This window comes from Girardinichthys multiradiatus, chromosome 9 (assembly GCF_021462225.1).
Source record: "Girardinichthys multiradiatus isolate DD_20200921_A chromosome 9, DD_fGirMul_XY1, whole genome shotgun sequence".
Lineage (NCBI taxonomy): Eukaryota > Metazoa > Chordata > Actinopteri > Cyprinodontiformes > Goodeidae > Girardinichthys > Girardinichthys multiradiatus.
Genome location: NC_061802.1, coordinates 16,505,124 through 16,518,553, shown reverse-complemented (window position 1 = coordinate 16,518,553; position 13,430 = coordinate 16,505,124).

Below are 13,430 nucleotides of genomic sequence, written 5' to 3'. Positions count from 1 at the left end.
TGTCTCTACACCCTGACGGCCCAGGTCATGCCAAGCTCACATCCTTGTCTACACCTGCAAAGGCAGGTGATACAGCGAGGACACGTGTAAATGTGCAAGTAATGTGAAGGGAAAGCAGAACAGAAGGTTGTTATCTGTGCCCAAGAGATGTTTGCCTGCAATGTGCAAATTGCGTCAGTGTTTCAGTGGTCTAGGGGTCCAAGCAATGGATGTCATCATGGCCTAAAAGCTTTCATTATTTTTCTTTCTTACATCCAACCAGAAAAAGACCCAAGATAACCAAATGATACCACTTTGATTGAATTTTGCAAAAAAAAAAAAAAGAAACATTCCCTGGAAAACCTAATAAAACATCTAAATATATTCTTTTATTGAGGTTTTAATTCTGGTGAAGGAAACACATTGTGTTACAAAACAATAAAGATGAATGAATGAATGGTGCTACAGATATGAAGTCTGCTGAATGGGAACAGGCTGCAGTTTAGGAGAGGCAGGGCGTGTAATCCAAAACTCTGGGAGGAACCCGAATACCTGGAAAAAACCCTGAAAGTAAATCCACACAAGCACCTGGAGATCATATTACACAGAAAATCCCAACTTTAGCTTAGTTTAGCTTTACTTTCTTTATTTCATCTTATTTTAATGCAGTTTAGCTTATTTTAGGTTATGTTAGCTCACGTTAGCTTATTTTAGCCAAGTTGATGTTGACTTACTTTATTTTGATTTGGCTAGCTTAATTGGATTTAGCTTGACTTAAATGAAATATTTTTTTTTATTCAGGTTATTTATTTTTATTTTGGTTACTGTTGCTCAGGTTGGGTTTGTTGTGCTGTGTTTACATCTAAATTAACATACTTTGCCTTAACATAACTTATTTTGGCATATGCAAGGAGGACTTTTCTATTTCACTTTAATTCATTTTTTTTCTTTATTTAGCTTGTTGAAAGATGTGTTGTAATGTTAAAAAATGCATTATTCACCTTACGCCCAAAATATAAGACAAGTTTTAACTGTCAGTTTCATCAACCAATCCAGTGTCTGCAGTTTATGTGTTTGTTTCACCGATCATGTGATTTGTTTATTATCCACAGGCCCTCTTTGCACACACTTTGAATGTCCTGATAGAGACTATGGTGGAGGTTTGGGTGGAGCAGCAGCCACAATCCAAAAAATGTCACTGGCACACACACACTGATACAGCAAAAGACCCGGTTTTGTTTTAAAGATGCTGCCAATGTTTTTACAAGATACTGAACTTAGAATGAAAAGAGTTTGGTAAGGCTTAAAGTAACAAGCTATAATCCTTGGCTTGCAACTATTGCAAACACATTTGATGTCTGAGAGGGTTTGTTTAGTTTAAAGTGAAATATGATGCCAGTTTAATAGTATTGTAGACATATGAACTGTTCATGATCTGGCTGTCTATAAGTTGGTATATAACTCCATTTAGACAGGCTGCAAGCTGCTGCACCACTCTGATCCATTGACAGAGGCGTGCCTGTGCTGCAGGTGACATAGATATGCCTCCAGGGGGGTACAGAGGCAGAACCAGGGAGTAGGAAGTAAATGGGAAGGAGTGGGCAGCACTGAGCTCTGATACCTGAACCTATCTGGGTCACCAGTCACGTGGTGCTGCTCCTGAAACACTCAAACTCTTTCACTGCAGGTCTCCTGGTGGAATCATTTTAATATCATATTAACTAGAAGTCTTAAAGGAACAGGTCTCTGATTTTTCACATTAACTGTGCAAATATGACACAGATCCATGATTGTGTAAATAAATGTTTTCCATACTTGTTTAAAGATATTAATTTGCTTTTTAAAAATTATGCCGGACTTACTGGTAATCTTTTAAAGTGGCCAATAGTTCTCTGTGCGTTTTGACATCTTCAGGTGTTTTCCCTTGGACTTTAGCTGCATTTTGACTAATTTGTGCGTTTTTGGCAGGTGTAAAAAAATGGAATCTAAGAAAGGCTACAAATTTACAAAATGCAAATCAATCCACTTCTTTGTGTAAACTAAGACTCAATGTTGAGATTATGGCTCTGTTGAGGCCACATCATGGTGGTATTATATGAGGAATAGGTATGGTATCTAATGAGTAGACACCATTAATCCTGACCAAATTTCCAACTGTATTTGCCTCCCCAAACATGCTTCACTATTGCCTGCAGACACTACTGCTCTGCGACTCTTCGGCAAAGTAACTGGCTGCTGCTACAAGCAATATATGTCAGATTTTGTTTTATCAGACTAAAGCACCTGCTGTATATCAACCTATATGTGAAATTGATGATCATTTGTACCTCTTAGGTATATTATTGATCACACATTAACTATAATCGTACAGAATCCAGACTTTGTGCAAAGATTGGTTGCTACTCTGAAGGCAATGGCAACATCAAGAATGGATCTGATTAGATTAGATTTTTTTTTGTTTGCTTTCTTTGCATTTTGCAAAGTCAATCAGTCATTTTCTATTCCACTTCCTCCATAGTGGATCGCAGGGAAGCTGGTGCCTATCTCCAGCAATCTATGGGCTAGAGGCAGGGTACATCCTGGACAGGTCGCCAGTCCATCACAGGGCAACCCACAAACAACCATGCACACATTCATTTATACACCTAAGGTCAATTTAGAGTGACCAATTAACCTAACAGGCATGTCTTTGGATTGTGGGAGGAAGCCGGAGTACCCGGTGAGAACCCACGCATGCACAGGGAGAACATGCAAACTCCATGCAGAAAGACCCCCAGCCAGGAGTCGAGCCCAGGACCTTCTTGCTGCAAGGCAACAGTGCTACCAACTGCGTCAGCATGTAGCCTGCATTTCAATTATTATGTATACTTTTTTGATACTGGCGGAGGTTGCTGGAGGCACTCGTCCCTGAAGTGGGCGCAATAGAAATTTCCCCACTGATGTGAAAAATAAAAGTTAACCAGGCACTTCAAAGAGGTTCTATTGCGGGGGGACGGTGTGATGAATCGTGTGGGTTAATACACCCAGCAACCGAACCGAACATATCCTCTTTCAACATAGGCATACTTGAGCTTGGCTACAAAATTGCAGCGAGGAATAAACATGGCGGATATGTAAAATTGATCAGCTGGAAGTCCTTGACCTTATTTAGCTGTTGCACAGCAAATACTGTGACGTAACAGTTGGAAAAATGTAACAGAATCAACTGAACGGACTGAAAAATATGACCCAAACAGAATATAAAGATATCTCCACAACACCTTGAGAGACTAAGTTCAACTTTCTGTACTCCTACAGACTCCAAGAACACAACAAAATGTATTTAAAGGCCAAAATAAGTGGATTTTGCATCATATGTCCCCTTTAAGTCAGAGTTTGGTGACTTAACAAACTAAAAACATTTATCTTGTCAGGTATACTGGACTACAAATGAGTAAAAAAGAAAGAACAGTCCAAATCTTTAAAAGACCATCGGAGGGCCTGTAGAACAGTTGACCAAAGCACAACTATTGTACTTCTCCTCAATAGCAAAGCTTTTCCGCCCCATACAGTATGTAGTTAACATTTCTATGACGTAAAAATGTTGCTGCACTATTAAATTAATAATGATATGACAATAAGAAAACCTTCTAACCAAGGCCCCTTCTGAGCTGCTGAACCTTTGAAGATTTAGAAATAATCTGTCAAAAAACATGTACCAAAAGTTCACAGATAAGATCTATATTCATAAATACACTCACTGGACAGTTTATTAGGTACACCTTGCCAGTACCATGCTAGACACCCTTTTGCCTTAATTCTTCATTGCTTAGATGCAAGAAAGTATTTAAGACAATTTTCAGATATTTTGGTCCATATTTATATGAAAGCATCTCAAAGTTGCTGCAGATTTGTTGGTTGCACATCCATGATAATAAAGGTGATCTATTGGATTAGGATCTGGTGACTGTGGAGGCATTGGAGTACTGTGAAATCATTGTCTTGTTGAAGAAACCAGCAAAACTCGTGTACGCTGTGGGGTTTAAATAATACTCAGTTGGTACTAAGGGGTCCAAAGTGTGCAAATAAAACACGCCCCACACCGTTTCACCACTAGCACAAGAATCGCTGATATTTCACTTTTACAGACTCTTCTCTGTAAACCCGAGAGATGGTTGTAAGTAAAAAGACAACACTTTCTGAAATACTCCCCAACCCATCTGGTATCAATAAGCATGTCACATTCAAAGTCCAATTTCTTTCCCAGTCTGATGAGTGATTTAACTCCAGGAAGTCATCTTCAAAACTTGACTGGCTGGGTCGCTGTTTCTGTTAGGTTGTCAGCATAGTGTTGGCAAGTGTTGCATTTATGTTGACTTTCTTGTGAAGATGACCAGCTGTGGCTTTTACTGAAATCAGTTTGTATAACTTTTTAAAAAAGTGATTTTCAGGTGTAATTAAAGACAGCCTAAACCAGTGACTGCAAAATCTAAATATAAAAAAAAAATAGTTCTCCAAACCTTTTTATTTAATTTAGCCATATTTAATTACATTTCATGTTTTGCTGGGGTTACTGTAGGTCTTTTGGAAATGACAGAACCAGCTCTGTTCTGTAAGATGGGTGTGGTTGGCACACTTTAACTGCAACAGCAAGCAGTGTTTACAGTTTGTTCCAAGACTCCTCCTCTCCATGGAACGTGGAGAAATGTGATGAGAGATGAGCTGATTGTCACCTCTGCTGAACCCCGATTATCAGCTCAGTGTCATTCAGAGGTGACTAACCCCACTCTCTCTACCTGTATTTTCTCCTTTTATCTAAGCAGTGATCTTAGACACCCCTCAGACGATGCTGAAAGCTTGACTGAGGGGAAATTCCACTGCTTAAAATGAACATGGACTACCTTTGGTTCATAGAGCGAAACCTAACATACTTAGAATGGTCAAGCTTGAACTGGATTATTTAATTCTCATGGCCAGTTCTAGAAAACAATTTACCAATCTGTGCAATCTTTACTCAATCTATAAATTGTAATGGAAAATTATTTCAAAGTGCTCTGATATTCCCTTCACCTCTCTCATTTGATTCTGTCTTTTATCACCCACAGGTGACCTTCCATCTACCTCTCACCTCTGACCTCTGTGTTTTATTAGTGTTCTGTTATTTAGAGCAGATGGACTCTAAATTCAAATGCTGGAGAGTTTTATGGTTAACACTTCCTGAAGTGTATATTTCAAGGGAAGGTAGATGGGTGCCCTCATAAATAACTTTGTTAACTCTGACCCGGGGAGGGTCTAGGGGCCATATTTCTAAAACTCTTTGCAGTTGAGATAACACTGTCATGTTCTGGTATAAATACTGTGTGTAAATGTTGATCGGGGCTCTGTTTCACTGACTAACCTCAGTGTCAGGGTCTTCAAACGCTGAATGCCTTTGAATAAAACTTATAAGACAAAGTCCGGATTTTCTCTTGTTATGAGTCAACTTCTACCCACTTTGATAAGAAAATTCCACAACAATTTTGGCGTCACGAACAGGATCTAACGTGCCAGAGGAGACCGCAGGATGGGACACGGACGCCTGGCCAGCCTGGAGACGTTGTCCTCAGTCCACTTCCATTTTACGGAGGGGAGTCCTCATGTCCGCCTGCGGCTTCTGGCTGATTAGATCCGAACAATTTGTCTTCAAATATATCTGGGTGAGAAGTTGCTCTGTATGATATAATGTATATTATTATTTTTATTACACATTAACCATCATCTCCTAACTAATTAATTAGGTTCCAGAGTTGCGAGAGGGAGGACATCAGCTGAGGGCCCGGTTACCCTGCAAAAGGAATTGCAGGGAGGTTCTTATTGGTAACAATAAGATAAAGCAAAACACAGGGTTTTGCGGGTGGTTTTTAGCAATTTTCTACACCTCATAAAGGAGAAAAGCCAGTGGGCAGACGTGCCGCTGAACAGGTAAAAAAAAAATGGTTCCGGAACCTTGAGGCATCAGGGGTGTCTCCTTCTTCATACTCTGATTTATAAAATAATGAAAGGAAAAAGTGGGGATGATTGTGTTAAATGTGCTTTAATTTGGAAGATAAGTTTGGTTTTTCACAGCGTGGAAGTTTGAGTGTAAATAAGTAAAATAGTTTAAAAAGTTTCAAGTAAAACAGTTGATGGAAAAATAAATAAAAAAAACATAAGAAAAGATTAAAAAGCACAGAGTGCATCAATTAAGGGGTTAAAGAGTTAAAACTTTCCTGAAGGAAGTTTTGTTTGTCTTAAATATTGCGATCAGTCGGAAAAGAAGGTAAAATTGAAAAGGGACATTAGAGATGCGAAAAGAAAGTTGTTTTAGAAAGGAGTATAGTTCATGTTGTGGAAGGAAGTGACAGGCAGGGGGACAACTGACTGACTGACTGATAATATGTATTTGTACAAAATCTGAACCTATACTAAACTTTTCTTTTGCCTCTCTCACACACAAATACACACATATATGGGATTTGAGTTCAACATCTGCGTTTTTGAGTCTGGATTTTAGAAACCTGCCCTTCTCTATGGCTACTACACCAGAGACGCTTCTCCAGCACGGCCTGAAAGAGAGAGATCTGCCTTCCTGCATGTTGAAAATCGCAGTGTGACTTTCTACAAAAAAACGAAACTCAGAAGAAGTCTGGACCCACTGAGATGGACAACGATCCATGCTGTTTGCAAGAGCCAGAAGAGTGATACACTGGATTTATATTGAAAGCATCTTATGCGGGCAGAAGAGAAACCGGAGCAAAGTTTCTTCTTTCTCCCTCCTGGAGAAGTTAAAGTGGACAAAGAATGATTCAATGTCTCACCAACAGACCTGGGAAGGGTCTGGTTGTTTTTTGGACTGATAGAGGACTGTGTGCCATGGCAGTCTGACTCTGGAGCGATTTAGAAACTGATGGGGGTAACGTACAAACACACACACATTTGCATAAATCCTTTCCTATTTTCTGCAATGAAGAACGCTTATTAACCGCTGCTCATGTGACACGCTTGCTTGACGTTGACAGATATAGCGGGTTAAAATATTATTTTAGGGTTAGAAAAGTATCTTTAAAAGGGTGATGACTTAACTCATTTGATACTTTCCAGTTAATTCTTTTAGAGAAACAAGTTCTCTTTCGTCGTGGAATATTCAGGGTCAATTATTCTAGTTATTAAAAGTTATTAAAAGCAGAGGACGTTACAACATCTCCAAAACTCAGCAGTAACCATGTGTTTCTATGTTATTCTCAGGACAGATCTCATGAAGGAGTATTTTTAAAAACCCAGCGCATGCGTAAAACCTGATGGGTTTCTCCTTCAGGCATTTTCTGTTGTCAGATTTTGTATCCCATAAATCTAATGGGTAGAGACCTCATTAAAACAGGCTTAGTTCTACTGCAGATGGTCTTCATACAGTTTCTGACACAGTACTTAAAGTTTGGTGCAGTTTTTGTCCGCAAGTGTTAACTGACGCTTATGGAAAGTACAAATTCATTGTTTTTCATAGCAGCTGCTGGGAAGAGGTTATATTAGGTTTTTTTTCTTCCCTCTTCTGATTCATGCAGCGTGTTGATTTACACTGTACCTTATATCAGATCCTGACAAAAACTATGAAAGGTTTGGTTCTGCAGGTTCTTTTTTCTCCCTTTGGAGAAGGAAAGGACACCTAATCAGTTCTGTGTTGCATATAAATATTAAAACACTTGTTGTTTTCTAAGATATCACCAGCTAAAAACTTTTAAAACTTTTGAGAGTAATTGGTTTTGTTAAACACATTTTTCTTGGTAAAACAAACCTTTAAAATGAGTATGAAAAAATGGGGTTATTTAGAAAGAATCTGATTGGACAGTGGTACCACACAAAAATTAAACTAATCTCATGTTTCCTAAAAGACTCTGCATGAAAAGGCCTTCAGAACTGTGGAGTTATTTTCCACCACAGTAACACGTTTTTTTTAAGCATGCTTTTTCTTTATTTTAAAACAGATCTGGGTTTTTGTTCTTGGTTTTTTTAGCATAATGTTTGTCTGAAGCTTCTTATGAACTGGGTTAGAAGCAAATATGATCTGAGGTAAATTAGGAGCTGTGAACTAATAATTTTAAATCTGATTATTGTCCAAGCAGAAATAATATATTTAGCCAATCCTTCAATCTCTGCAGAAAGTTAACACCATTGTTCAATGCAGTAGTACTCAACTTGTGGTTCCTGGACTCCTGAAGCCTGTAAGCCATAGATTTTGGGTCCATGAAATTATAAGACTTAATTAAAGGTAGGCTGATTACTTATTAAAATAGATCTAAGTCAATGATGAGTTCCAGTCATTTTGGTGACTTTGAAATGCAATAATACTCAAAATTTCTACTCTGGTGAACACAGATTGGGGTTGAAGAGTTTAGTTTTGGAACCAAGGTTAGGACTTGTATAACGGAATAAGACAAGTAAAATCCTTTATTTTAGGAAAAGAAAAGAAATAAAGGCTCTCTTAACAGTAAGAGGATGGTCGGCTCAAACTCAAGTCTCCTTGTTTGATTTCTTAGGGTTTAAAGATTAAAGGAATACATAGGAGTACAAAAGTACACAAGGTAATTTCAGATTACTAAGAGATAAAATATTGAAACATTTATCAGCATTTGGATTATTAAAGAGGGGTTCTAGTAATAAGTTTTCCCCAATTCTCAAAATTTAAATAGCCAAATTAAAGAAAATGATGTTTGTTCTTCTTTAAACACTATGTGGGAAAAAGTCCAGTTTGGAGACAAGCTTCTTATCTTAATTTCTGATTAAGTCAAACACTGCAGTTTTGTTTAGTTTGGGTATACTATAAAAATGTCAACGCTGACTTTTCTAATTTCCCCTCGGGGATCAATAAAGTATCTTTGAATTTGAATTGAATTAAATAAAAAATACTTCTTTGCATTTAACTTGAAATTCTGCAATGCAGCTGCGATCAAATTGAGCCAAACAAAAAGAGAACTATAACAATAACTCTCAGGATTGTAGTTATTATTATAGAGATACAGTACAAAGAATTAGCAAAAGGTTTCAGCATCAGTAAATTTGGATTCATATAAGAGAAAACTGTTGCTGTGCTTCTAAATACTTTGAGATCTCTTTGGACTATGTGCACTCATTTTTAAAAAGGATCCTGACGATTGTCATAACCAAATTGATCAATTATAGCATTAAAAGATATGGCTGAGAAAACATATTCTGAAAAGAGATTGTTAAAAATTTCTTTGAATTCTTGAAGCTTCAAATTTGGCCATTTGTCTGTCTTTGATGTTTTGTCTTTGTTTTGTTGGAATTAATGTTTGTTTATATGTTGCATGACAATAATTCATGTTTAGAATAATGTTTCTAAATCTCAGATTGATTAAAACTTTGAGTTTTCAGGAGAGTTAAGAAGCAGCTTGTTTCTGAGGTAGGTGCATGTTAATAGCTAAGCAGTTTAAGTTACACTAATGTGGGATGGGATGAAGAAACTGTGGGTCCGCCCATAGGCTGTCAATCAGAGGTTAGTTCTGCCTGACTCCGCCCACCTACTAGGTTGGTTCATGCCTTTGTTGTCATGGTAACGCTCAGCACCTCCCTTCCTGAGTTTTAACACTGTTTAAGAGACAATAGAGTCAAAATGCTTGTAGTGATTGTTGCCTTAAAAACATGTTTTTTTTGTATAATAATTAAGGGTGTAGCATGACTTTTAGATTTATGTGTTTTATTACTAAAAGGTTAATGAAATAGTTTAAACTAGTTTGAAGAATTAGTTTTGCATGCAGGATCATTGGTGATTTATTAGATTGAAAGTTTCCCTGGTGCCATTAAGCTAGCTGACAGTTCAAGATATGCAAAAGTAAGGAATATGTTTTTGATAAAGAATCAGAGTCATGCCTTTATACTTGGTGGGAATTATTTATTTGATTCAATTTGTAGGGTTTATTCATCCAAATTACATTGGATGTCCATTAATCTAATACTCATCTTTGTACAAGACAAATTAGGATGATGTGTGACTAATTTCTAAGTGAGACATTGATGAACTGAATAACTAAAGTTTGTGTTTTGTTGTTAATGGAACTGAATTGCAGTTAAAAACATCTGGATTTTCTTTATGTTGCTTTTCTTAAATTCATAGTGACACATAGTTATGTCAGAATTCATTTCTTTGGTTCTAGGTTATGTGATCTTGGTTACTAGAACATTTTTGTACAAACTTTTTGCTGGATTGTCGCATGGGTTGGACCCTGCGCCAGAAGAGGGGAATGTCAGAATAAAGTAACATGGGGTTCCAAAAGTTTTAGCACTCATGGGAAAAAGGGTAGCTCAGACCTCCAGTGAGGACTTAGTGACAATGCGAGAGAGACGTTGTACTTTGTTATATAAATGGTGCATAGCTCCCTAAGACCACATTCTGAAAACCTCTCTGAAATTATGGTGTTGATTTTTTGTGAAATTTTACATCTCCACAGATTAGACCATTTTTGAAATTCTTTGTGGGTATTCTGAAACTATGAAATGTTGACCTGTAATCAGACCTTCCTCAAACATCATGTCACATTTTTGATATTCAGAATATTTAGCTGATGGTCATTGCTAGTATATCAGGTGAAGTCAGAAGATCAATTCTTTGGATTTTGTTGGATGTTTAGATGAAGTTCATGTAGTTAAGCACTTAGGTTTGAGAATGGGACTTTGAATTGAAAATTAGCCAAGTGTTGTGAAGGCTCTACCTATTGTTCTCACTTATATGAGATTGAGACAAAGGACACAGGCAAATCTCAGTCCTTTTGAAGTGCTGTGTAGCAGGTCTCCTAATTTGGACATGGGGATATTGCCAAGATAATTTTCTTCCACATCTTTGTGTGAAGATAGGATATTGTTTTACTGTCAAAACCTGTCCACTGTGTTTTCTCAAGTTTCACAGATGGTGAAGGCTGCATTACCAGAAACAGCCACTTCCACCCTCCAGTCCTTTATTCCTGGCAACTGGATTCTGGTCAGAGAATCTAGGAGAAAACACAGGAAGTCCAGGCGCTGGAATGGCCCATATCAGATCCTACTAGACACCCAGGAAAGCTGCAGGAAAGCTGCAGGAAAGCTCCAGCTCCTCCAGCTTCATCTGGCTTCCAGGACACAAGTCATCTTCCAACTGGATCATCCACGGCCTGAAAGGTGTGAGGACAGCGGACCACCATAAGATAAAGAACTGTAAGCTGATCACTGGCGAGTGATTGAACAGGTGGTTGAAGAACACTGTTCTTACAAGGGCACAATAATCCCTTGGGCAGTGCAATGTTATTTCAGAATCTACTTAAGGCCATCGCATTGCCTGAAAGTTAGAAATCATAAGTTGGACTATGGAAGCCTGACTTCCAGCAGGTTAGAGTTCCTGTTTCTAAATATATTTCTAGAGGAGCTTCCAACGACCGCCCACCTGTACCAGACTGGTAACAGGGCAGCTTGAAGCGCAGAAGCCACTCAGGAGAGGCAGCAGGATTTTTGTTTTTTTTAAAGTTGTTTATAATTTGTTTTCTTTGAGAAAAAAAACTGTTTTCTTTCTGTACCAGAAGAAAGGACATTCCACTTCAAGGTCACGATGCAGTTAAATGGAAGATTGTCTGTTCTGATGCTAATGATTGGTATTTCAAGTATTTTTATAACTCTTGTGTTCATTTGGGAAAAGGTGCAGCAAAGACAATGTAGGGCTAATTTGAGGAATTGTGTTAATAATACTCATCAGCTGATTCGAAGAGAGATCCATCACTTTTCTGACTACTATGATCATGCTGATAATGTCTGGTGGCAACTGATGCATCAAACCGTGAGGAAGATAAGAAATGATTGTTGTTATGTTTGTTGTTTGATTTCACGTGCTATTAATGATCAACCATTTTTGGTACCAGTTCCTATTGATGCTACTTATGCTCTAGCTACTTTCTTTCCAGATAACCGGTTGGTGGAGGTCATTTTTCCTTGGGTGATGGTTTTGTAGAATTTTCTTTTAGTTATGTGATTATCTTGTAATCAGAAGAAAGGAGTGTAATGGAAAATTATTTCAAAGTGCTCTGATATTCCCTTCACCTCTCTCATTTGATTCTGTCTTTTATCACCCACAGGTGACCTTCCATCTACCTCTCACCTCTGACCTCTGTGTTTTATTAGTGTTCTGTTATTTAGAGCAGATGGACTCTAAATTCAAATGCTGGAGAGTTTTATGGTTAACACTTCCTGAAGTGTATATTTCAAGGGAAGGTAGATGGGTGCCCTCATAAATAACTTTGTTAACTCTGACCCGGGGAGGGTCTAGGGGCCATATTTCTAAAACTCTTTGCAGTTGAGATAACACTGTCATGTTCTGGTATAAATACTGTGTGTAAATGTTGATCGGGGCTCTGTTTCACTGACTAACCTCAGTGTCAGGGTCTTCAAACGCTGAATGCCTTTGAATAAAACTTATAAGACAAAGTCCGGATTTTCTCTTGTTATGAGTCAACTTCTACCCACTTTGATAAGAAAATTCCACAACAAAATAATCAAAAAAAAGTTGTTTAAGATGTTTTTTCTCTGGCAGTTTCATCATCTTAGATGGCCTTCAGCTTGAAATGTAGAAATGCCAAACTTGAAAGAAATAATCTTCACTAATCACCAATGCTATATATTGCAGTTTGTTTTTGGAGAAACCTTTCTTCAATATGTGAACATTTTAAAAAAGCCAATTTAAATTGTTTTTTTGCTTCATTACCACATCACATGGTAATGAATCAAAAACTACTATATAGGTCAAACCTTCAGGGAAATATTCTACACTAAAGACAGATTCTGGTAAATCCTGTTTTTGATCCTTGCAATGTGTAAAAGTTTTGTATAAACTCAAAAAAGAGAGAAATTTTAAATGTATTCTTTTTTATTCTTCACCAGCATTAGATAGGGTCCTGCTTGAAAAATATAGTAACAGTCTTCACCAACTTAGACTGGGTCCATTTTAAAAAACTAGGGGACGAATAAGCAAAAAACGTTAAAACTGGTCTCTTTTATTTAAACTTTGACCAAATCAATATAATGCTGTGAAATCACCCTTTAGTCTGGAAGCTGCTCTGGCTTTTCTCAAGCTCAGTGTCAGTCATGCTGGACCAGCTAAACATACAATTTGTCCGTTTTTAAAACCTTTAAATTCCATTTATATTTGCTATTATTTTACATTTATAATCTCAGTCAAAAAAGGCAAATTTTACATTTCTCATTAAGACATAAACAGTTGCACGATTACAAAATATGATGGTCTGTCGACCTCTGGTGGATGAGAGGCAGCACAACACCCAGAAAACAGCAACCCTGCTATTGTCCCCCCAAAGCATTTTCTTATCTATTTATATGAAGGTTATGAAAGGAGCCTATGACGCATTACTGAATCCGTAGGATGCTGCGGGAGAACCCATCTGAAAGTGCACACAAACAAGAAAGAA